The sequence below is a fragment of the Vidua chalybeata genome, chromosome 2 (genome assembly GCF_026979565.1).
Source record: "Vidua chalybeata isolate OUT-0048 chromosome 2, bVidCha1 merged haplotype, whole genome shotgun sequence".
NCBI lineage: Eukaryota > Metazoa > Chordata > Aves > Passeriformes > Viduidae > Vidua > Vidua chalybeata.
The window spans coordinates 62,264,141-62,288,294 of record NC_071531.1 but is presented as its reverse complement, the minus strand read 5'-3'; the positions used below and the strand labels follow the sequence as shown (position 1 = coordinate 62,288,294).

The following is a 24,154-nucleotide window of genomic DNA, read 5'->3' as shown; positions in this document are numbered from 1 at the left end:
AGGGCCAGAGACTGAAATCACCTTCTCTAGTACGATTAAACCAGGAATTCAATTGCAAATATGCCATTGCTGTGGTACCTTGGTTGGCCTGTTTTAAATGGTGAAAAAGCAAGAGATGAGGGGGGCTAAGAGGCAAGGGCAGCTGCCTTCCTAGGGACAAAACATTTCACAGATTCAAGAGATCTTAAAACCTGTTAAGTCCTGGTCTCACAGCCACAAGCTCTGTGAGCACAATAAAGACCAGCTCTGGAGGAGTCCAGACAAAGCAGACACTAAGAGAAACAGCTATTTCATGCTTTTACAGGTCTGGTTTACAAAAATGACATTTCCCTGTAAGTTCTCCTGTTAGCAAATCCCCATGGATGCTGCTACCAAGGATGATGAAAAATGAAGCATGAGGAAGGAAGCAGAGTCTGCATCCACTGATGCAGGATGATCAGCCATCAGCAAGAGATGTACTGTTTGCTCCACAGGTCTGAACACTCACCACTTACCACATAACCTCATGTTTTTCATCTGAAAAGTGTATAGCTGATAAAGCTGCTCCTGGACAGTAACCTTATTATTTTTAATAGGGAGGAAGAAATAAAGGTAGCAGAAACTACAGAACAGTAAACCTTGATAAGCAACAGATACTTTACTTCAGTTAAAAATTATTGCAGAACATTTATAAATTAGGGTCCTTCACAAAAAAGTTAATCAGAGATATATTTCTGTATGAGCAAGACAGCACAGATATTAACATGAATTTAGAGAGTCAGGATTGCTTTTGGGTGATCAAGGTGACATATAATGGAGAAATCCAATTTCCTGAATTTCCCCTTAGTCACACCCTGAGAAGATATCCAGCTTGGCATCCCAAGGCTAAGCACAACCAATTGCACTGCTTCTTAAGATTATTAAGTCTCTACACAACATGAGATCCCCTCAAAATGCTGTTATTATGGGTACATTCTGCAATCTCGTACAAATCTATAAAATGTTCTATTCATCATATCAAAACTACAATTATATATTTGGAGATTAAAAAACCCAACAAATCAAACACCTAATATCCCAAATCTACCCCAACTCAGCAAATTCAGAGCTGTAAGTTGTCAAAGAAACAATTTTTTCTTGTTATTTGAAGACATCTCTGAAGATATCCTAAGAGGAAAGGAATCAAAATCCTTCTACACCTTTAGAAATGTAATTTTTTGAATCAAAACTTCTGAACAAGGATTTGTAATAAGGTATTTAAATTTTAGTTTAACCTTGTCTGTGGATTTCTTCAGTTTTCTCCAGGAATTTAGACCCCTCGTCTTGGAAAGCATGCCAAACAGAGCCTGTTGAAGAGCACTGGCCCTTAGATATATGTCAAACAGACATATGTGCTGTAAATTAAAAGCATTTTCCCCAGCTTTTATAAGGTGTCAACAGGCAAATCCCCAACTATAAGAGGATCCACAACACAAGTTGCTGATAGCTGCAATCCCCACATTTCCCTCCCTCTTCTCTTCTTTCCTGCCCAGTTGCAAAGAAGTGTAAAGCACCAAGCATTCCCTCTTCATGTATATAAAATAAAAGTTCAGGATGTAACTCAGTCCACATTTCCCCAGCTAGAAACTAACCTGGCTTGGACTCGTCTCCATCTGGAAGAAACACATGACAGGACATTTTGTGCGGGAAAAACTGCACAGGGGTCTCATCACAGACCCAAGCCAGGTGCTTTTTCACTAACACCAGTTCTTCCCACGTAATCTCATGGCACTCTAAAAACTGAGTGCTATAAAGGCAAACTGTGTAAATACATTTTGGGTTTTTTTTACTGTTAAACACACGTGAAATCTTCCATGTCACACTAAAAGGAGAAGCAAACAGTTTTTCAAAGGAAGAAAGTAATAAATTACTTCTTTACTCTGCTTAGTGGGATATCCTGTCACATCTTAGGAACTCCATTAATGCTCCCAGTCCTCCTTTGGTTTTCCGCTCATTACCTGCAGGCCTAAAATGCTAACAGCACTGTGCTCCAACATGCTTGCTCTTGCCAAGTACAGAAGCAGAACTCCCAGTTTTTCTCATGTTCATCACTTATAGCTTTGTTTTATATGGGCTTTTAGAGACAGTGGGAATACAGATCAGAACGAGCAGAAAGTCAGCCAAAGATACATCTTTAGGAATAGCCAGCTTTGGGCAGGTGTGTACCCATCGTGCCCCTGAACATCCTGCAGAATCACAGATTCATAACAAAGTCTGGGTTGAAGGGGGTTTGGAAATCATCCACTGCAACCTTCTGTTTAAAGGAGAGTCCAGATCAGGTTATGCATGGCCCTGTCAAGCCAATTCTTAACTATTTACAGTAAAATACTACATTTTTATCTAATCCTCTTCAAATTAGGTAAGAAGTGTAAGAAGAACACTCAAATTCCAGATAGGTGTTGACTTCAAAGAAAACCTTTCATTTTGACTGATTTTCATATTAAGTTTTTCCTTCAAGAAATGATCACTTCTAATACAATTTCAAGACAGAAAGCAAATGCAAGATTAAAAAGTGGCTCCAAAATCACCCAATATCCTCTAGAGTTTTGTAATAACATGGAAATAACAAACAATAAAAATGCAGTTCCAGAGACATTATCAAAGCATCCTACAGACCTTGTATTCCAGTTGCCATCTGGTGTAAAACCCAAGCCAGAATATTGTTTTCCGGCTAGAGACAGAAAGAAGCTGCTGAGCTGCTTTGTAATTATTGTGTGACAGTACTAGAATACCTGATTTGTGTTGGACTTTAAGTCTTGCTGATATCAATCAGCTTCAGTGAGTGCTGGATCAGATCCACACCTGGGAATTTAAGCAATTAAATTAAGGTTTTCTCAATCCCAAAGTTTGTTCAAGAAGCATCTTGCCATTAACGGAAGTGGACAGGTAGTTCTTTCAAACTTGTAAGGCTCTCACTTGAGGACCACAGCAAACATTTTAGGTCCTTATCTACAGCTAAGGTTAATCTGTTTTAACAATGCCCTAATCAGCTAAGATGCGCCGGATATTGATGAGAAAGGAAGCAGAACAGAGCCTTGATTAACTGAAGGGAAAATTAAGTTTTCAGCTGAATCCTGGGACACTGAAAAAAGAACAGGTGGAAGAAGGAGGAAAATTTGTCTCCTGAAGAATAAGAAAAGATCTGAAACTCTTAACTCTCTGTGCAGAACAGATAATTAGAGGAGAGGCATTTGGACAAAGAAGAATTACAATCAATCAAAACTGGAAGGCTCAAAGGGTGCTTCCATTAAGAAACTCAATATCAGATTAAGACCACAGGGAAAAATGATCCTCTGAATGTGGGTTTTATTAAAAGGAGTATTTTAAGAAAAAAAGAAGAGAAAGAAATGTGACTTCAAGTTGTGAAAGAAGGCTTCCTGTCTGATTGCTAAAATAGGTGCTATTTGCCCTTTCAGTAGCCACCTCTGTGGATTTTATTAAAGACTTTTAGTGGTAAACCAGGATCACCACCTACTTGTTAGGAAGAATTACAACAGTATTGTTAGATATGCCTGGACCACCAGTCTCCAAAAGACTGAGCTGTTGAGAGCTGCTGAGAGGGCACTTCATCTCTTGAGGCTGTGATTAACTAGTCTGCATCCGATGCTGGGAAGCAAAAGAAATAGACTGTGCAGCCAAAACATGAAGTCAAGAACTTAGCAGCTGATCATCAAAGAAATCATTCTATAGAACATATGCAGATAGGACATGATCTGTATCATTACATGTGTATGGAGAAATGTTAAGAAGTAACATTTCTTGTAACATAAACTGCAATAAATCAAGGGAAACACATCACCAAAAGAATTATGAGGAAAAAAGTTGCTGATTTTCTATTTAAGTAATGTCACTCTAGACAGTTCTGAAATTTGCACTTCTTGTTAGTCAAGGTTCCTCTCATAATGTATCACTAAAAGAAGCATAACATTGAGGAAAAAAAACAGTATAAAAGGTGAGAAAGCAGAAACAACTGAATAACAAGAGGTTAGATAGAAAAAAACTGAAACTGATAAATTTTTAACTGAATTGAAAGGGATTCAATACCAAACACTGGCAAAATTAACATGGCCCATCAAAATTTTTACATGACATAAAAAAAAAATTCAAAGAACATCGAAAAAAATTAAGAGCCTTAGTTTCATCTGACTCTATTAAATCACAAAATTTGGATCTTAAGCTTCCTAATCTGTAAAGAGACTTTTGGTACTATAAGCCATTAAAAAATTCTTTGTTTTCTTAGACAATTATCAAGACCAGTATCTTCTGTATATCTCTCCAAACTATGGTTTATTAAGTAGGGTTTTCTGAATGTTGTTGCCCATATGTCTTAGTAATGTCAAAATCCTCTTTGTTTGTTAGCATACAAATTAATTTTGATTCATGAACATTCCATGAGCTGAGTAAAAATTTGCTTCTACCAGTATCTGAAGCATACAGAAAACCTACCAAAAAAATGTAGCTGAATACACTACCGCTACTACTCCTGGCTTACCTATTCGTGCTGTAAAATTTCCATTTCAGCTCCTTAGTAACTCCCACTTCTCTCCTTCTAAAGGTAAGTATTATCAGGGCTAAGTATGCTTTTCAAAAATTTGACTGATTTTTTGTATGCTGACTCAAAGCTTACCAAGCATTTCTTATAAAAACACAGTCCTAAAGTCATAAACTCAGGATATTTATCTCACTGAATTTTTGCTACCCCCAACAGAACCATCTACAGCCATTCTCTGACTTGAAGAAAAATTAATAAAGCAGTAAACTCAGGTAAAATTTATTTCAACTAACTGTAGTTACATTCAGTGTGGCTTTTTATGCCACTTCAGCATCGCCTTTATGCTCAGATGAGGGAAAATGGCATTTCAAGGGAGCTAACAAAGAATAGTCTTCCTCACAGTGAATCATGCCCTCTTGACTGAGAGCAGATGCTCTTTAGTCAGTTGACTCAGATGTACATCTGCCCAAGTGGTCAGATAAACTCCTGTGATTACTGTACTCAAAATATTTGAGGAAAAAAAATTCAAAACAGCCAACTGTATTTTTAAGGAAGTTATCAACAGAAGCTAACAGTCAAATATTCTGTGCATAAGCTTGCAATTATTCCAGCTCTGCCTTGGACAGGAACATTTATAAATCCAAAGAAAGCTACCAGTAGTCCTCTCCAGAGAGCAGGGATACCCAGCAAATCCATGCTGGTCACTGCTGCAGGTCTACATGTGCAACAATATCCTCCCTTAGGTAAGTGACTTTGGATACCTGAGGAAGTCCCAACACATAAAATAATGATATAGCACAATGGAGCCTCAAGGAGCATTCGGATATTTATCAAGATTTTATTCATATGGTTGCAAAAATAAAGCATCCTCATTTCTATCACACGGGTACAAATACTCATGATTTTGTAGTCATTGGTTTGCAAGACTAAATGCTGAATAAGCAGTTTCAATATTTTACAATTTTTGCAGACAAAAAGTAAAGGTTTTCTAGTAAAAATGCTGACATTAACTTGCTCCAAGCATTACCAATATTTTTAAAGTTACAGAACTAGAGAAAAAAACAATATTTGCAAAATCATGTAATAGATCAGTGTTGAGAGCATTACTTTTCACAGGTATCATAAGCAATAGATTTCTTTCCTCAAAAATTAGAAGATATTTCCCAGACACTGCATACAGAGAGAATACTGCACAGGCATTTAATCAAGTCTCTGGTAATAAAATATTCAAAATATTTAGAGGATGTAACAATGACACCAATGTATGAAACTTTATTTCATAGAGACATTGATATTGAGCAAACTACATATAAAGATTCTCTAGATATCTCAATTAAAAACCTACATGTTTTTTAAATTATATCACCATTACCATAAATCACCAAGATTTAAAAAAGCACACAATGGTTCATGCTACTTCTTCAAGTTAATTTAATAGCTTCAACTAATAATAACTAGGGTTTGAAACAGTTTTCTTGTTGGCAACTAGCAAACTGATTCCTTAGTGAACTTTTTTGACCCTTAAAATAAGCAAATATATATATAAGAGAAAAAAAAAACTGTTTATAGTTTTAAGAATGCAACAATTAAGAAATTTTGAGCTGATTTTTCACATCTGCTTCTGTGAGAAAGATAGGACATTTTTGTTAACCCTATCTCCTACTTTGTGCTCTCCAACACAAGGGAAAAAAAGAGAGGTAGAAAGATACAATAACTCACAGGAAGGACACAGAGTTTCTGTTTCAAGGGAAGAATCCAAAATTTTTCTCCTTTGTTTTCAGACAAAATTTATCTAGGAATATTTTGTTGAGAGTATTCTAGCTACCATCCCAAGCAGCACAGTGATCCTCTCCATGCTCTCCCTTAAGCATTTAAGCTGCTACTCCTTATCTTTTACAGAGCTGTTGGCTCTTTATGATTTCATCATGATCTTTTCTTGATGATCTAAACTCACTTTCCGATACCCATAATTTTTAAAATTTCCTGGCATTTCTTCAAGGAAGCCTTTGGTCAGAATCACTTAGGATGAGCTTTTCTTCCACAGTAATGAGAGCTGAGGGAACTTGCTTTGAGACACAGCCAAGAAACTTCTAGTTTCAAATTTTAAACGTGCCATCGTTGATTGTAATACGTCCTTTGCAGCAGACTGTGCTAACACACCTGAGCACGTTTGCTTTGCCAGTGAACCAGTATTACTTGAATCCTTTGCTCTTTGGGGAGAGATGATGGGGGAAAGGACCTGCAACTCTAGCTATCCAGCTATTCTGCCTCCTCAGGATATCGGTATTAGATATTTGGATGGATACCTATCTGCTCCACTGAACAGGGAAATTAGCTGGTATCTACTGATCTAGAGGACATGTACAGGGATTTCATTTTCTCATGGATCTGCACAGACTGACTGCTGTCACTGTTATAGGTAAATACAGACTTTATTAACCAGTATGTGGCCCTTCACAGGGAAGGATAAATGCTGCCATTCTTTTTCTGAGATCACAAAACTAACAAATAGAAACTATTGTTGTGTCCCCTCTACAACCATGGATAACTTATGTGGTACCACATGTTGCTAATTCTAATGGCAGAGAATAATACTGATGACATGAAAATGGATTTAACACATCCTGACCTATGTCTGCATTTCCTTCCTACAGCAAAAGAAATAACAATTGAGTAGGATTCTTGGCAGTATAATCTCTATTACCATGCAAGAATCAAGGTTGGAAAAGAGCAGAGTTGGTGCAGATTATATCAACATACTGTATTAAAGTTCTCTGGACATGTACTACCTCCAGAGCTTTATTTCATTCTTCCCTAAATCTTTGCAGTGATTTTGTGAGAACTGTGTAAGCCAAGAGCAAACAAATCCTTGTTACAAGCCACATTTTACATCCCTTCTGTAGTCAGTATGAAAGCTGTCTTTGTAAGGTACATGATAACAGACTGTGAAAGTTTCGTGGTGTGACTTTACCCTGGATTGCTTCCATTGCCATATTCAGACTCTAAATTCAGGAGATGAGGTGCAGCAATAAGAGCAGTGTCTCCCAGAAGGGTTAGGTACACAAAGAGGAGCTGGCTTTTTCTTCTATGCTTTTGGGCAAATCTCTTGAGTACAGAACAGAAGACAATCACAAAGGCTAACAGACTGGAATACAGTAGGTTTGAATAGGCTTTTATTTTTTGTTGTATAGATAACTGTTTTAAGTAAATTCTTTATGGTCATCAAAATTAAACATTTTATTTCAAACTCGAGATAACATGCTTTTGAACATAAAATGAGAGCCAACACACCAGGGGCTACCTCTGCCACTCCCTGCCCTTCAATTCCAGTACCATGGGAAATGCTAAAGAAAATCAGAGGAGGGAAGATAATAATCTACAGAGACTTGGAACACAGCTGTCTTCTCATGTCATAAGAACTCTGGACTAAAAGTCATCTAACTTTATGGAGCAACTTAAAAAAATAATTTGGGGGCACTTTTAAGTGTATTGATTGCTCCCTCAGAGATTCCAAAAAGCAAATTAAGAGTGCATACTTACTGGCTCACCAACAGGGATTACTTTTCTCATGCAGGACAACCTGAATGATCAATGCTCCAAGAGCAGCTGTCAGAAAGCCCTGAAGGTCTCCTGCCGGTGAACTTCAAAAGTATAACTAATCCTGCCTGTTTCTGGTAGGAAGTATTCACCCTCCCAGCTCTACTGAGGAGGAGATAAAGGAAAAGCAATAGGTCAGAGAAGCATCAAGTGCTTCAGCAGAGAGTCCAGTGTTTCCTGTCTTGTTTTTCAGCCCTTAATAGCATACTGATTTACCTGCTATCTCTTCTCTTCAGAGGATCCCAGGCTGTACTTCTTCACCATAAAGTTTCCAAGATTAGAGTGCAAAAGGCAAGAAAAAACCAAACAGCTCATCTGGCCACCTGCCCTCTTCCTCCTGCACTCTGCCCTCCCCAGGCAACAAACTAGACACTCTGAACAAAATGAAAGCCACTAAGTTTTCTGTGGATGTCTCTGTTGCACCCACCGAAAGCACATACATTCAAAGCAGAGGACAAGGCCAGAGGTTTCATCTGATCTAGAAACTGGCTTTGGAGAGATTCATCTTAATTAATTACATCCTGCTTTATAAATCCAGTAGACAAGGTAACACATGTGCTACACTGGTTTCAACTATGCTGGAGAAAATGAAGTAGCTGACAAAGGGGAAAAAATTGCCTTTTTAACCTTTTGCCATTTGAAATTAATTGCAAAACATGTACCAGTGTACTGTAAAAAAGCTGAAGTCAATATAAAAATTTGCAAACGTAAGGACCCTCATGTATTTGAGATATACTTAATACAATTTTATTTTGAAATAGTAAAGAATTTTTTTAAATTAACGAGTTTACGGGCATTTTTGCTACATCTACATAAGCTACCTAGAAAAAGGAGTATTACCATTTCTGTTTTTCAAGCACAAAAACTGAACAAAGTAAAAAGAGAAAAATTAACTACTTAATGCAGATTTGAGCTTAGAGAGCCTGGAGCTCATATCCAGCAGAGTAATGAACTTGGCAACAAAACATGGAACACTTCAAAGTCATATCAGCCCTCATTTCAAGGTGGTAATGTGCAGGGTCTCCATCCTGACAGATATCTCAGGTCATTGACCTGCCACCAGTGGGACGAGCAAGCAGGAAGGGAGGCGCAGCTGAAGGACCTTGTGAGTGCCAGGCTCTGCACCAAGACGAGACAGAAGCTCTCGGCAGCCCAGGCACCCCCAGCTCTGCCCATTTCCAAAGTAGCTGGAAGAGGAATGCAAATGGTGACTCTCTAAGTAATTAGCAAAAGTTAAGTGCTAAGCAAGTTACTTCACAGACTGACATTTTTAAGGTGAAGATAATGGGGCCTGACCACTCAGCATTATTTCAGCAGTTACCAGGTTCTTTAACTTCACACACTGTTTCAAATAGAGTAAGTCACTCATTGCTTTCTAAACGGGCCTAATTACTCAGCCCAGAGTGTGTGAAACTTCATTTCAGAATGAAAAAATTACATCCCAGAATACTTAGTTAACCTAAGTTAACTAATCACATACTGCCTAGATCAAAGGCCAGGAACTTGAGAACACAGCTTACATATTCATGATAAACTACAGATCTCTGAAAGAAGGCTGGTGGAAGACTCTGGACAATACATGCCCATGTGGCAATAAATCTATTTATGGTGCCAAATTAGTTTTCCAATTTACGCTGCAGAGTTCTCAGGAAATCTTGCTCCAGTTGCTCAAAATCATCATGATCCAGCTTGAGCAGATGTTTAGCAATGAAGCAAAACACTTGGTACCTTATTTTGATGTTGAATTCAGATAAGAGTGAGATTAAGCAACTGAAATACAGAATTTCCTCAAATACCCCTGAACAATAAGGTATAAAATAATGGCATATGAGTATTATTGTCTTTAGTGATTATATTTCTAATTATAATTGTCGTCAGCTTCTCAGGAAGATCGCAAAATGACAAAAGTTTCAGGAGTGGAAATTGAACAACCAAAAAACTACAGATTTGTAAATAAAGTTTGTAAAGCTTTCTAGTAGACAGACTTTTAACCTATGCCCTCTAAATAATTGTTGCCCCAAGACATAAAGTGGAAGAACACAAGTCTCTGGTCATAAACCCAGAGGGAAAAAAAAAAAAAAAAAATAAAGCCATCAAGGAAACAGGCACTTCAACACACTTTTTTTTCTCCTTAGAAGGCCAAAGCACACAATACCTGCCAACATAATTACTTGTTTCGATAAAAATACTTAGATTATCTATTTTTCAGTGGAAGTAAAGGTTTTTAAAGATCCCTGCAGACTAAATTTATCAAAAGACCTTTATGATTTTCCTTATATTGATGTTTTCATACAACGTTGTTGGAGTGAGATTCAAAGAACTCATTGCTGGATAGGAGCAATATCACAACTACACATTCACATATAGAATAGAGGCCACACTGAGCAAAGATCAACTATTTAGAGCATTCTCCTGACAAAACACAACTGTCTTACCAAAGTATATGCAGCATGCATGAGTTGCCCACTTTGTCTCCATTAAACAATTGAAGAAACCTGGCCAAAATCACGGCTCTGAAAAACGCACAATTGAGAAATGATGGGGTGGGGGAATGCTGAATGGGCAGTTTTAGTGCTCTGCATGTGTCATTCATACTAAACTACCTTTTTATGAAAGTGGACTTGTCTGTATTTGAGAATTCAAGAGTCACATTACAGGTCAGCACAGAGACCCTTGGAGGTTTGGTTACAAAAGCCAGGCATTGTGTGTTCCCTGATGACAAGAAGTCAGCAGAGCCTATTACATCACTTCAAAGTGGTCCAGCAAAGGCAGGAAAACCCCTGACGTTATCTGAGAAATTATTTTGTTAGTTGGTTTGGCACCAGCATGTCTGGTATCTAATACTGATGACACACAGCCTACCAAGTACATGGTATTAGATTCCTGCTATTTAGTGTCAAAAAGAAAGGTATGCTGTGACAAAGGCCTTTGTAGTAAAGTATGGGAGGAGAGAAAAGTCAGAGGGGAACACAACACATTTCCCAAATAAATAAGGAAACCAATTAATTGTGCTAGGATTGACTATTGCTAACAATCTACCATTAGGGAGAAAACCTGACAGTTCAGACCAACTCCAAGCCTATCACACTTCACTACTAATACCTAGTTTTCAAACACAATTCACTGTTGGACAAGCCCTCTAACCAGGGTGTCAAAAGATCTTTTTTTTTCTCTTACAATACATTTCAAGGAATCTTCAGGCATATCCAATATCAAGACTATGACTGAAGAAGGGAAGCAAATGAAAGACAATAATCCAGAGAGTGACCTATTTCACAGAATCATCCCAGAGCAATTCAAGTTAAACAGGATCCCAAGAGGTCTCTAGCCCAGCTCCTCTGCTCAAACCAGAGTCAGTCATAAGATTGAATAAGACTCCTCAAGGCTTTATGTGGGCAGATCATAGAATCATAAAAGCCTCTTCTCTATGGCAGGCTCCTCACCACAACTGTTCCAGTTTACCCACATCTGTCTTTTATCTACAGGCCCAAAATCAGGAGCAGTATTCCCAATGTGTTCTAGGAATACCAGTTCAAGGGAGTAGCTGCTTCACTTGACCTGGTGTTCTCCTCCTGTTAATGCAGCCCCAGACAGTATCTGTTGGCTGCTTCAAGGGCACACTGCCGGCTTGTGGGCAGTTCATCTACTGAGACCCCAGGGAGATCCCAGTGAAAACTCAGGGAAAGAAGGTTCTGCTGACTTGGGCTGCCTGAGGAGTTCTTATCTGTGTACACAGTCACTCAACCTGTCCTGTTCAGCAGCAGGCCAGCACTTTCCTTGCTTATTCTTTTACTGCCCAGCCAGTGGCAGAAGATTGCCTTGTGGTCCTCAATGTCCTTTTCCACTTTCAGCTCCAGGTGAGCCTTGGCTTTCCTAACTGTGTGCCATGGCAACAATTCTGAATCCCTCCTTTGCAGCCTGCTGCTGCTCCCACATCCCCAGTACTGCCAACTCAAAATGAAGCTCAGTTCTGATCTACCTACATTTTTGCTAACTAACAGGCAAAATGCTCAAAGGAGGGAAGGAAAGTATCAGCATGAAAAACTTTCCAGGTAACTTGAAATCCCCTCACAATCTTGAGTGCCATCATTTCATGGTTGATTCAGTCATTGATTTCACCACCATTTTCTACTTGTTCATGAGCTACACAGATTGGGAAAATATTACCCCTAGCTGGCCCATTAGTGTAAGTGTTAACAAAAAAAGTAATTCTAAGTCCATTTCAATATCAATTTTATAATTTTAAGGTATTAAGTCTGGTATACATGATGGATTTTGTGAAAAAATGCATTTAAACTGACTCTAGACTTTGAAGTCTCTTAATACTCAAATGATTTGGTTTGCCTACTTTGCTCAGTCATAAACTTGGGACAGTAAGAATTTAGATACAGAGTTGCATTTGATACCAGTGGTCACTGTACCCGGATTTATGGCAGTAATAAGCCTTTCAATCTCTGGAGATTATTCTAACTATTAGAAAGATAATGTAATATGAACTTCCAGGCTAAGAAATAGTTCTGTATTGAAGCTTATGGCAAAGTACAGGAAAAAAAAGCTTGAGCTGAAAAATACTCTCATCATTATTTTAGCTCTTTTTACTTAGTTTATCTAAAGCAAGCAGATGCGTGTGATTAATAAAAATGTCTATTTTGCAGCATTTCAGCCAGTATTGGAAAACTATACACTTGAGGACACAAATATTGGCAGAGGGAATCCTCTGCCTGAATTTGGATATATGGTAGTTTTGTTGGTCATGTTAAACTTCCAAGAACAAATATAAAAATTGCCCAATTCTTCTTTTTAATAAACAGCACTTTTGAATGAGAAATGCTAAAGGAACTATTTCTCTCACAGTTAAAGTACTCTATAACCACTTTTACTATTAGCAAAAGGCTTCCTCCCACCCCCATGTCTAGACAGCAGTTTTTTGTGTGAGAGAGACCAAGCAGCCCAACCTAACTGTCAGGCAGAAGAAGTAACATCAGTCTTTTTCAGCAGTGTCATGCTTCATACTTTTTTTTGCATGAGGCTTCCATTTAACATATTCAGCTGTATCTGATGTAGATGACTGTCTGCTAGGACAAAGACAGATGACCCCTCTATATTATCCTGTAGGTGAGTTGCACTGATTTTGCAATACCACCTATTCACTGTTTCAGTTCATGGTCTGGCATTTTGTCAGTCCTAGCAGTTATTTCTCATTCTCCTTCTGTGAAGAATCCCCATCTATCACCCTGCTGGATGAAAGCCACAATAGGTTTTGCTCATCTACAATAAACACTGTCATGTATGGAGCCTGGTGTCCTATGGAAACAGAGCTTATGTAAACATGGTGAGCTGTGTATGTGTCCATCCATCAGCTGAGCCCTAATTACTTTGACCTGAAAGTATCTTTGGAGTTGATACACAGCCATCAGCCTCAAGGTTCTTCAGTACTTACAATTTTCTCATTTAACAGAGATAAGGACTATAAGGCAGCCCATACTTAATTTAATTTCTTCCCCTTTGGATAAATTAATTCATCTGGCTGATTCTCCTTGGATGTGGGTCAGGGTTATTGTGCATATGACCTCAAGGCTTCAGGAGTTTGAGAAGGCAGAAGGGAGGTATGAGATAGTCTCTTTTCAAACAGCATTGTATTACCTTTCTTCTGCCTGCAGATGAACATGTTGACTTGGCAATACATGTTAACCACCATATTCTAACCAACAAGGTCAAGATGAACAGTAGCAAGTCTTGAGTTGAACCTTCTGGGAGAGACTGCCCTTGGCAAATATAATCAGAAAATTTTTGTAAGAGAGCTCTGTGGAAAGGGGATGTGGTATTTATTTAGCATATCTCCAAGTTAATTCAACCTGATCTATTTTCTCAAAGATTTCATTGACCCACACTCTCACAATCCCACATAAGCCTGTGTGTCCAAATGGTTTGGCCAACATACCTTGTGTGCCACACTGATTCCAATGAAATATCCTGTATTATCATTCTCACATAAACAGTTGAGGTAACACTTGTTATGGCATTGTCCTTTGCTTCAAAGCGTTGCTTACTTCAGTCTTCATAAATCTTGGGACAGGTTGCTGTTTGCTGGCCATTTTTCCTTGTTTGTTTGAAATATGTTTGTTTTTCCCTCATGAGATCACAGGAAGAAAAAAATCATATAGATGATACTCTGCAACCTTGTTGTCATCATCCGGTTGCCAGCAGAAGACACTGTGTTCTGAGTATTCATCTATGTTGAGGTCTCAGCAGAGGACAAGCCTTCTGGTCTTGGCATAAACCATATGTTCTTCAATGTTACTACTAGGAATGGTGTCCAGGTAGTAGTCGTGTCTCAGACTACTCAAACTGTGTCTGCTGTTAGCAAGACAGGCTGTTCTTACAGCCCTCATCCTGCTCTTTCTTTTGGTGCTCTCACAAAAACACAAACTTGTATAAACAGTTCTTCCACTGGTACGTCATTCATACAATCTTCATAAATCTAACTAAATTTGAAGTATTAAGACTGAAATGTACAGTTTTCTTTCAAGTTCACACAACTGTTACAAATAACCAAGACTTGCCACTGTTAAAATCAGTGTTTGTTACATTTATGTTATTTTTGAGGGTCTGAATAACGTTGTAGGTGAGCCAAGGCTTAACTTTGACAAAGAGATTCTTTGAAAAATCCCAGAACTAGAACCTTCCTCTTCATGCTCTCCTGAACACCCGTGGAAGAACTTCAGAATCTCCTTCCATCCCTGGAAGCGTTCAAGGGATGATTCTTTGAGCAGTGTGTCTCACGGAAGTTCTCCCTGCCCACAGCAAGGGATTGCAATGAGAAGATCTTTAAGGTCCCTTCCAACCCAAACCATTCTGAGTCTATGATACAATCGGATATCCAAAATGCATCAGTACCTGTGTTTATCTTACTATCTGCAGTGCCAAGATGAAACCCTTCCACACTTACTTGATGTGCAGGTAGCTTTTCTGTGTTTAGAAAAGGCAAAAATCAGCCCTCCCATTGTCCTTCTGAATGAAACACACAACTACTAGCTGTACACACTAGCTACACATAGCTGTATTGGTACATAGACATGTCATTATCAGTCACTTGAAAAGACTTATGATAATGGTTAAGGCACAAAAACTTCACAGCATTTACATGACATCGTTTCCATGTTTCTTGTCCATTGTTTACAATTGCATATAGAACTTGTACCTAGGCCCCAAAAAAAAAAAAAAAAAAAAAAAAAAAAAGAAAAAAAGAAAAAAGCATATCTCAACCTTCACTTGACATTAACAAAAGTGTTTACATGGCACAGTTCCTGGCTTTCCAAGCCAGCAGAGCCTCTGCATCACAACTGATTAATAAAAGAGCACTGTGAAGTTAACACTGAAGGTTACTGATTAATTCTATGTTAGAGCTGCCTATTCAAGTACCCAAGTCGGTAAACAAAGATATATTATACACTGATTAACACAATTATTTATAGTTTTACTTTTAACTGGTTGCCTGCCACACAGCAGTCTTCAACCTGAATAAACATTGGATAGGATGATCAGGATCACTTACTGTATTTTCCCAGCTGGCTATTAGGGCTGTTTTCCCTGGAAGTGAAACATATGATTATAAATCCTTCTTCATGCATGGTCATCACATAGGCAACCACACCACAATCATTTATCATGTATTTCTGAGTGCTACTGGTTGCTATGCAGTCTCCAAGGGCTGAAATTCAGCATTGCAAACAGCTGCTAACCATCATTAAGAAAAAGCAAGCAAGCTACTCTAAATACTACAGCCCTATTTGAGGACAAGATTTACACCTAGAGATGATCAACAGCTCTTTTTCTTATTCACATTTCTCAGATATAATGGCAAATTTCTCATTTCAGGGATCTTTGCTTCTATGTATGAATTTCCAGTCCCAGACTGCAATACTTCTTCATCTTATAAGGCTATTTTCATGGCCTCCTCTAAATCGATCATGTAACTCATTTCTCCATATCAAGAGATGAATACTAAAGTGTGTCCTCACTCCATAGTTCCTATGTTATCCATATATAGAACACAAAATAAAACATTTCTTTGCAAGCACTGGGACAAGTTTATTCACTGTTAGGGAGGTTTTTTGAAGGAAAAGCTGCAGGAAGGGTTCTGAAAGAAAGAAACTCTGGAATGACTCTTTTTTCCCCAAGTCAATGAAAATAACTCTGTCTCCTGCAGAAATGTCATCAGTTCTCCTCCCAGATATGCCAATTCTATCTGATTCATACCAAGAAGCCAATGAACAGACTGTGCCTCTTCTGTGTTCACAGTCTACCTCTCTCCTCTGAAGAAGGAAAAAAAGCATAAAAATGAAAGAAAAAACTGTGCATCACAAAAGGCCACAATTACTGAGCAAGTCATTCCCTGGTACTTCCCCCAGAACTTTCACTGTGCCATATGAAGTTTTATTAGCCACTTTAATGGGCAGAGCCCTTTGTTAGCCTACTCTTAGTATAGTCAACAGTCCAAGTACAAATGTTTATTCTTGCCTGTACTACAATTTTGTTATAAGCCCCTTATACCTATCCAGTATAACCACAACTAAATCTGCTATTAAATTACTTCCCATCTATGAGGGAGACAGATCAAACTTTCCTCCTGTAATTAAACAGCCCCATTTCCCATCTACATTAAACTAGCTTTAAAGGACTTCCTAACACAAGTGGTGTAAGACAAGAGGCTCAAGCATATTGTAGCAGCTAATCCCATGTCCTCTAATTACACACATTTGACTGCTTGCAACAAGATCCACAGCCAATCATGAAATTCCCTTTTTCCATCAAGTTGGTGTGCATGAGATCTGACAGCTCTGGCACATCCTCCTCCGTCCTCAGATAACTACTCCTTCAAGCTTTTCAGGGGAGATGAAAATATAATAGCCTCAAAAAAGGTTGATCAGCATGAAATAAAAGAGAAGGTTAAAAGTTGATTGATGCCACCACTGAAATTGTAATATTAAGGTTCAGTCAATTTACATTGTTAAAAGTCACGATTTTCATACTAGTACTATCTAGTTTTTCCATGTCAAAATTACCATTAGAATTTTTCTTTAACCTTTTTTTTTGGTTTTTTTTTTTTTTAATCTGGTTGCAATTACAATCAATCAAGAACAAACCAACCCATCCCTTATCTCCTGAATTATGGATTTTGTGACAGAAGTGTAAATTATACATTCAAAAATCTGTCTGTCCTTGTTTCCAAAAGTGGTTAATTACATAACATATGAGAGTTGTCTTTTGGAAGGCTAATTTTCATAAGAATCTTTAAATGTACAATAGTTTTTTTTTTCCTTCAGAAACAATTTCCACCCAGCAAAAAAGAACAGTGGGAACATCTCAAGAATATTGAGCTTCATTCACATATTTACTAACCCTGTAAATACTAACCTCATGCTCATGTACTATCAACATTTCTGCAACCAGGAACTCTTAAACCCACTGTTTAACACATGTAAACACAGATCTCTCCAGCATCCTGGGCTTCCAAATGTTAAATGACAGCAAGTGTCCCCTCATGAAGTTTTAGATCAAACTTGGACCTGAAGAGCCTGTACTACATGTGCTACACATACAAGCAACATGCTAAAGCAGGCACTGGACCTTCAGTAAGTGTTATCATTCACTGAATAAACCAACAGGCAGGCAACAGCTGCTTGTGACAGCTGTTGAGTGGCTATCACTCTTAAAACAGAAATATATAAATCCTCAGCCATCAAAAAAATAGATCTCACTGTATGTTTGCTAAAAGTATAGATTCAGAGATTACATGGGGAGGTTTTCCTTATTTTCTCTCATATACTGGTATTTAGTCTCTACTGGATTGCAAGTTTAACTGGTTTCCTCAATTTTGACATAGAAAGGTAAGCCAATTCCATAGTAAGTAAACACTTACTTCTTCCTTTAATCATATAGCAATTTTTATTCCAGTTCATTATTAATTATCTTCCAGATTTCTGTGACTAATAAAACTCTCTACCACCTTCTTACACCTTTTCTGTGACACGGTGTTGCAACACAATTCCCTCACATAGCTTTCCACCTACTTTGTCATAGAGTGTTTCCAAAACTAAAAGTAACTGGAGGCAAACATTCCAACTATTCACACAACCAAAGGTCTTTAGGAAACCTCTATAAGTATATAGCTGATAGAAGTTCTCCTACCATATATGCCAAATCAATAACATCCCAAAACACTCAGGTAAGAGTTCACAGCTTCAGCAAATTACACGCAGGTACTGCTGAAGGGAACATCTGCAGTCAGGAGACTAAGTTAAGAGAAGAGCTCTTTCCTCTGTCAGTACAACCCTGGAAAATGTGTCAGATAGGACTCATTTCTATTTCAAACACCTAGTGACACACAGTGTTTTTTTAAGGGCTTGTTTCCTAGAGGCCATTGCACTTCCAGAAAAAAAAAAATAGTGAAACAATTGAATGAGTACATTTGATACAGACAACTACAAATCTCCATATATTTTTACTATTCTGGGGTAGAGAATGACCCTGAGCTCTTGACCTGTTTATACTGACCTGACACAAGTTCCTCCAGCAAAACTGGACAAGAAACAAGTTCAGTGCTCATTTTATGATGCATGAGAGAGAGATGCGCACTAAGTGTTAAGCTGCTCTATATTTAATATCTGAAAAGTTTATTATCCCTGTAGCATATAATCAGGAAAAAAAACCCTGCTTAGAGGTTTCCAATAAGAAGATGGCGATAGTATTTAAAAATCAACACAAGGCACACCGCGTAAGTAATCTCAACAATCTTAACAGTACACACAGGCTCCTCACAATCCTCACTCGAGGAACAGCAATGAAGTTGTCACTGTTCTCCAACAAAGCCATAACTTCTTAACAGCCTCCAATGGCAAAGCCCAAATACTACATCTGAGAAACATTCATGATGACATTTACATGGATCAGGAGGAAGAATTTTATGGAAGACTGTTTATGCTAAAGTATTTAAGTTTTGACATTTCCATGCTGAAATTTCAAAAGAGCATATCTGTGGGTGTTTTTGATAAATTATGTATCATAAAGACAAGAGAGTTATTAAGGAAAAAGATACTGGCTAGCGAAAGATTTTTGTTTTTCATTAACCAAAAATTACCTGAAATGTAAAATTATTGAATTCAGTGTACTGTAAACCTAGAACTAACACCATAACCTTCCTCCTCCAACAAAAGATCTAATTATACACCTTGCTATGAAATTTAGTTAAAATACCCTTTGAACACAAAATTAACTTCAGAGTTATACTTACTGAGTCATCACTACATCGTACTTGTGCAAGTGCTCGAGTGCTCTAATTACAGCTTAATAGGATGTATGCCTCAGAAAGTAACCACCTGAACTCCAGATAGGTGATCAGGACAATTATTCTTGTGCAAAAGCTTTTAACACAATGCTAAAACCACACAGCATTTAAGTGCACTGTTTCAGTTGTCTTCTGTCCAAGCAGTGGGGCTACTGTCAGGGAAAACAGAAAATCATCAAGCTTCTTCAGCTTTTTTGCTCCCCTCCCATTCTTCTAATGCTGGTACTAGACTCCCACTACAAGCTAGAAGGCATTTGCAATTTGTAAAATAACTTGTAAACAAACAAGAAGTGCAGAAAAATCCAAACAACATGGCATCTTCTGCAATGGAGGACTGAAATCATGACAAAAATCCTCCTGCTGCCAATAGAATTTATTTCATTTCAATTTTGAACCAAGTATTAGTGAGTGAGAAAATTCTGTTGATCAAGGAGACTTTTGCAAACCTCCTAAGTGCCCTAGATAAGAGGCACGTTTGTGAGCAAACTGTGTTGTTTACACCTTTAGAAATTTAAACTTTGTCTTATTCCTTTTTCCTTTTCTTTTTTTTTTTTTTAATGTTCATAGGACTGTATACAGATGGGTTTGTACAAGCCAAAAAAACCCAACAAAAAAGCTGAATGTCACCACTGCAAACACACAAGCTCATATTTTTGTATTCAAATGTCTGCCCCAGGGAGCAAAGCAGGACAGGACCAGAGGCTCCCGATTCCCACACACCCTTGGGCAGCTTCACACTTGCTCCAGCAAAGCACAGGCACAATTCAGGCACAGCTCCACCAGCCCTGGCTTTGCTCCTAGCAGGATGTTTGGCTGGTGGATGTACACTCCATGCTCTACCCCCTGCCCTTTTCCTTGGCTAATATGGATATGGACATAGAAGGGAGGCAGGGGGACTACAGATTACAGCAATAACCCTAATGGGGATCAGGTGGGAAAAGCAGGAACACAGTAGGAGACACCAAATCCCTAACAAAATGAGGTGAATAAAAAAGATGAGGAAATGCTGCATGACAGAGCTTAAATATTTAGTCTTTGAGACTAAAAATCATTAAAAGCCTTCCCCCCTTCCCCATGTCTTTACATGAATGCTTTAATCCCATTTGCAGAAAAAAAAGAAAATATTATGAGATTATGATCTTATAGATTTTTTACTCATAAAAGTATGATCCATCTGGGTCTTTGAGTTTTATATGAACAAGAATTAGCTCCAGCTCTGGTTGGTTCAGACTTGGGATGGGAAGAGTTAATAAAGAAAAAAATTGGGAATTGTAGACCCACTGAACTTTTTTTTTTTTTCTGGTAATAAACCATAAACTAAACCTGCACAATTTACTTGCAATTTAAATTGCTGCTTTGTCAGTGCAGCAGTGAACATCTTAGCAGGACCACTTTATCCTTTGTGTATTCCCATAAATCTGGTTTATCAAACTTCTAGACTTGGCATAAATTAATATGGAGTAGATTTACAGGCTTAAGAGACTTTTTCCCCCCAATTTTTAGATAATTGATAATAACTGTACTACACTTTTTAGTACATGACAATTTTATAGGGTTTTTACATCATAATTAAAAAAAAAAAAAAAGGAAATGCAAAATCTTCTCTGGGCTGAGACTGAAAACTCCTAAGTATCAAAAGAGCTAAGCAACCCAAAACTTAATCTGTGACCCCTCATTTTTAGAATTATATAAAATTGTTAGCATGTTCCCACACTCAGCTCATGTATTACTGCCTTTACCTGTTTAATGCTTCCAGTTTAATGTTTTCTTGCTTGAGTGCTTCTCTTGGTAGCTCTACTAATTACTGTACACTTTTTAACAAGGGAATCACAAAAACAGATTCACAGCTTTATCAAACTGTAAGAACTTTCAAGCCTACTTTAATTTGAATAATATGGGGAAAAAAAAACCCAAATCTTCTTACCTGTCTTTCTTAACAAATCATACACTTTTATATACTTGTGCATAGCCAACTGCTATCACACAATATTATAGTAACTAAACACAGACGTGTGAAAATTCCAAACTAGCAAAGTTCCCTCCCACTTCCAGCTTGGAATAGCCCATTATGCAACAATTCTCATTTCTAATATTACATAGAAAAGAACTCAGACTCTGTTCAAAGCAGTAATATGAAGATATATTTAAAGTTTCATCATGCTAACTTGCATGAACTCAAATCATTAAGAAGCTGACAAGAATTTCCTGAGCAAGTTCTGCATCACAAAACATACTGCTAAATAGGAATTTTAATTTTTATCCAGTCTTAAGATTATATTAAAAAAATGGCTTAGCCATTTAAAGTTCTGTGCCAAGCTTCTTGTGAAGTCAAGTAAAGTTGAATGGCATTTCACTATGGTTACCATGAAAGAGAAAAGATCTATTGCTAGAAACACACAACCAATTCAAATAGATGGTTACTCACAGCCATTTGTAGCTACAGTAAAAATTCAGAGTTCCTTTTCAGAAAGTCTGACCCTGTTTAAATGGTGGTTTTTCTTCTGTTTTTGTGGAGGGTTCTCAACATGTGGCAGGATCCTAAATTTATTTACAGCTCACAAAATTAATTTGAAAAACTGCTTAGGATACTCTTTTTCCCTCTAGCTTTTGTAACATTTTACTGTGTTGGAAGCCCAGTAGCAGTATTTGAGAGTTTGCTTCCCTATTTCTGTGTTACAAGTGACATCCCCCACTAGGCATATTTTGCTCCAGCCCTCCTGATTTGAGACAATAGAGGACATGAAAGCTGCCAGGTTTTTGTGCCAGAAAAGCTGCTTCAAAGTAAGAGAAAATGTTCATCTCTTGGTCTCTGCCACAGAATTTGCCAGATTCTAGACACACCTGTGTTCAGAGATAAAAAAAAAAAAAAAAAAAAAAAAAAAAAATCCCTGTTATTTACTGCTATCCTGCCCTTCAGAAAGGCTAGATGAGTTCTGCAGTCACCATCAGCCACACAGCTGTACATGCTGCAAGGCAGGCAACAACAATGACTACTAAATGAAGACTGATGACATTCTGAGGGGAACATATCCAATGAAAATTTCCCTAATCAAATTAAACATTGTGCACATAAATGAGATTTTATTTTTAATCACTCATAACTGTTTACACTCTAAACCTCATATTGCTGCATAGCCTTAGAGAAGTAGAGCAACTTGTAGTTACGTGGATACACTAGAAGAATAGGGACAAAGCATGTTAGGTCACAAATGCTCTTCAGGGCTGTCAGAACCACTATTTGCATTACCTCTCTCTTTTTTTGAAAACAAACAAACAAACAAAAAACCACAAAACAAAACAAAAAAAAGTCAAAAAAAAACCCAACAAAACCCAAAACCAAACAAAAAGGCCCAATGAAAAAACAAAACCTCAAAGAAATACAACGGAATTGTTTTGGCTTTCAGCACATTCTGTCCAAGAAAGCCAGCAGGCTCTTTTGTAAGTCTCAGTTTCACTTGTATATCTTGTATAAATACGTGCTAAGAAAAATACTGGAAATAATGGCAAAAGTAACTATAATCAGACTGATGTTTCACTGGTGTGTAGTTAAAAAAACAAACCAAGTCCTTATGTTCATTACTTAAATAAGAAGCTTTGGTGAAAAGTCAGAATTCCTTTTCTTTGTCCAAGGTCCTAAGTTCATGCTTAGGTGAATCCCCCTGCAAGAACACACAAAGATATGACATCCTCAGACTGAAAACACTCAAGGAACTGCAGAGATACACAAGCATCTCCTTGTTAGCAAGATGTTATGTGACTTTTTTCATGCCTAGATAATTTTAAAGTCATTCATCAGACAGAACTGGCCACTGCAATCCCTGTCCAGTCTGATACAGATGCTGAGGGATCACACCACAAGTCTGCCAGAAGGCTGCCAGGGGATGCCTGTAACCTTCTCCTCCCACATGATTTTTCACTGACTGATTTTTAAGGCTTGGAGTGATTTAATTCATAGCACACAGTATACTTGACATATCCACAAACCAGTGGCCATTTCCTCTATTAAAAAAAAAAAAAAAGTCTCCTTTTGTAATAAAAGAGGAGAAACTCCCTACTGAGAAATAGATTCTGCTGTTTTGTTTATTGGTCAGAAAAGATCCATTCTGATTTTATCATGCTAGGATGGTATTAGAGAATTCAAAATGCATTTATAACCTAAGCATACACCATTTTTAGCAAGCTATAAAACTTAACCTTTGTAGAATATGTATAGTGCTTCACAATAGCTTTTAAAAGGGCTATTAAAACTTCACACTTCTGATAAAAAACAGTCTAATGCTCTTGATCCTGACATCACCTTTATACAACATATTTCTTCTGCTACTCAACTGTGTGAAAGAAATCCAACCTATATTCTGAAGATTACCCCTTTGGACCTTCAAAAAGTGATCTAAAAAATTCCTGAATTTGAAGTCTGCAAAAAGATCTTAGTGGGGTTTCTGATTTTATGAAAATGGTTTTTTGCAATTTTCAGATGGTAGAGAAAGAAATATCCTCCCATTACTTCATTTGTTTGTAACAGCATCCAAAAATTAGCTTTTGAATAACCACTGAGAAGAGAACAGAAGACATTAACAGGCATTTCTTCTGATACAACTGTGGGCTAGACTTCCAAAAGCTCTGTTTATAAAGCAAAGCCAAAAATACTCACTGACACCGAACCAATAGATCAGAAATCCACAGCAATCTGTTAATCTAAC

General features: G+C 37.7%; 1 protein-coding gene and 1 long non-coding RNA gene across 5 annotated transcripts in view; one reads left to right on the top strand and one right to left on the bottom strand.

The window, feature by feature from the left end:
* Window positions 1-24,154, bottom strand: part of ALCAM (activated leukocyte cell adhesion molecule) — a 120,634-nt gene that overhangs the window by 66,835 nt on the left and 29,645 nt on the right. The window lies entirely within an intron of this gene.
* Window positions 18,253-20,449, top strand: LOC128783989 (uncharacterized). Its single transcript, XR_008429319.1, has 3 exons — window positions 18,253-18,335; window positions 18,799-18,884; window positions 20,022-20,449. It is a non-coding gene; the product is annotated as an uncharacterized LOC128783989 (long non-coding RNA).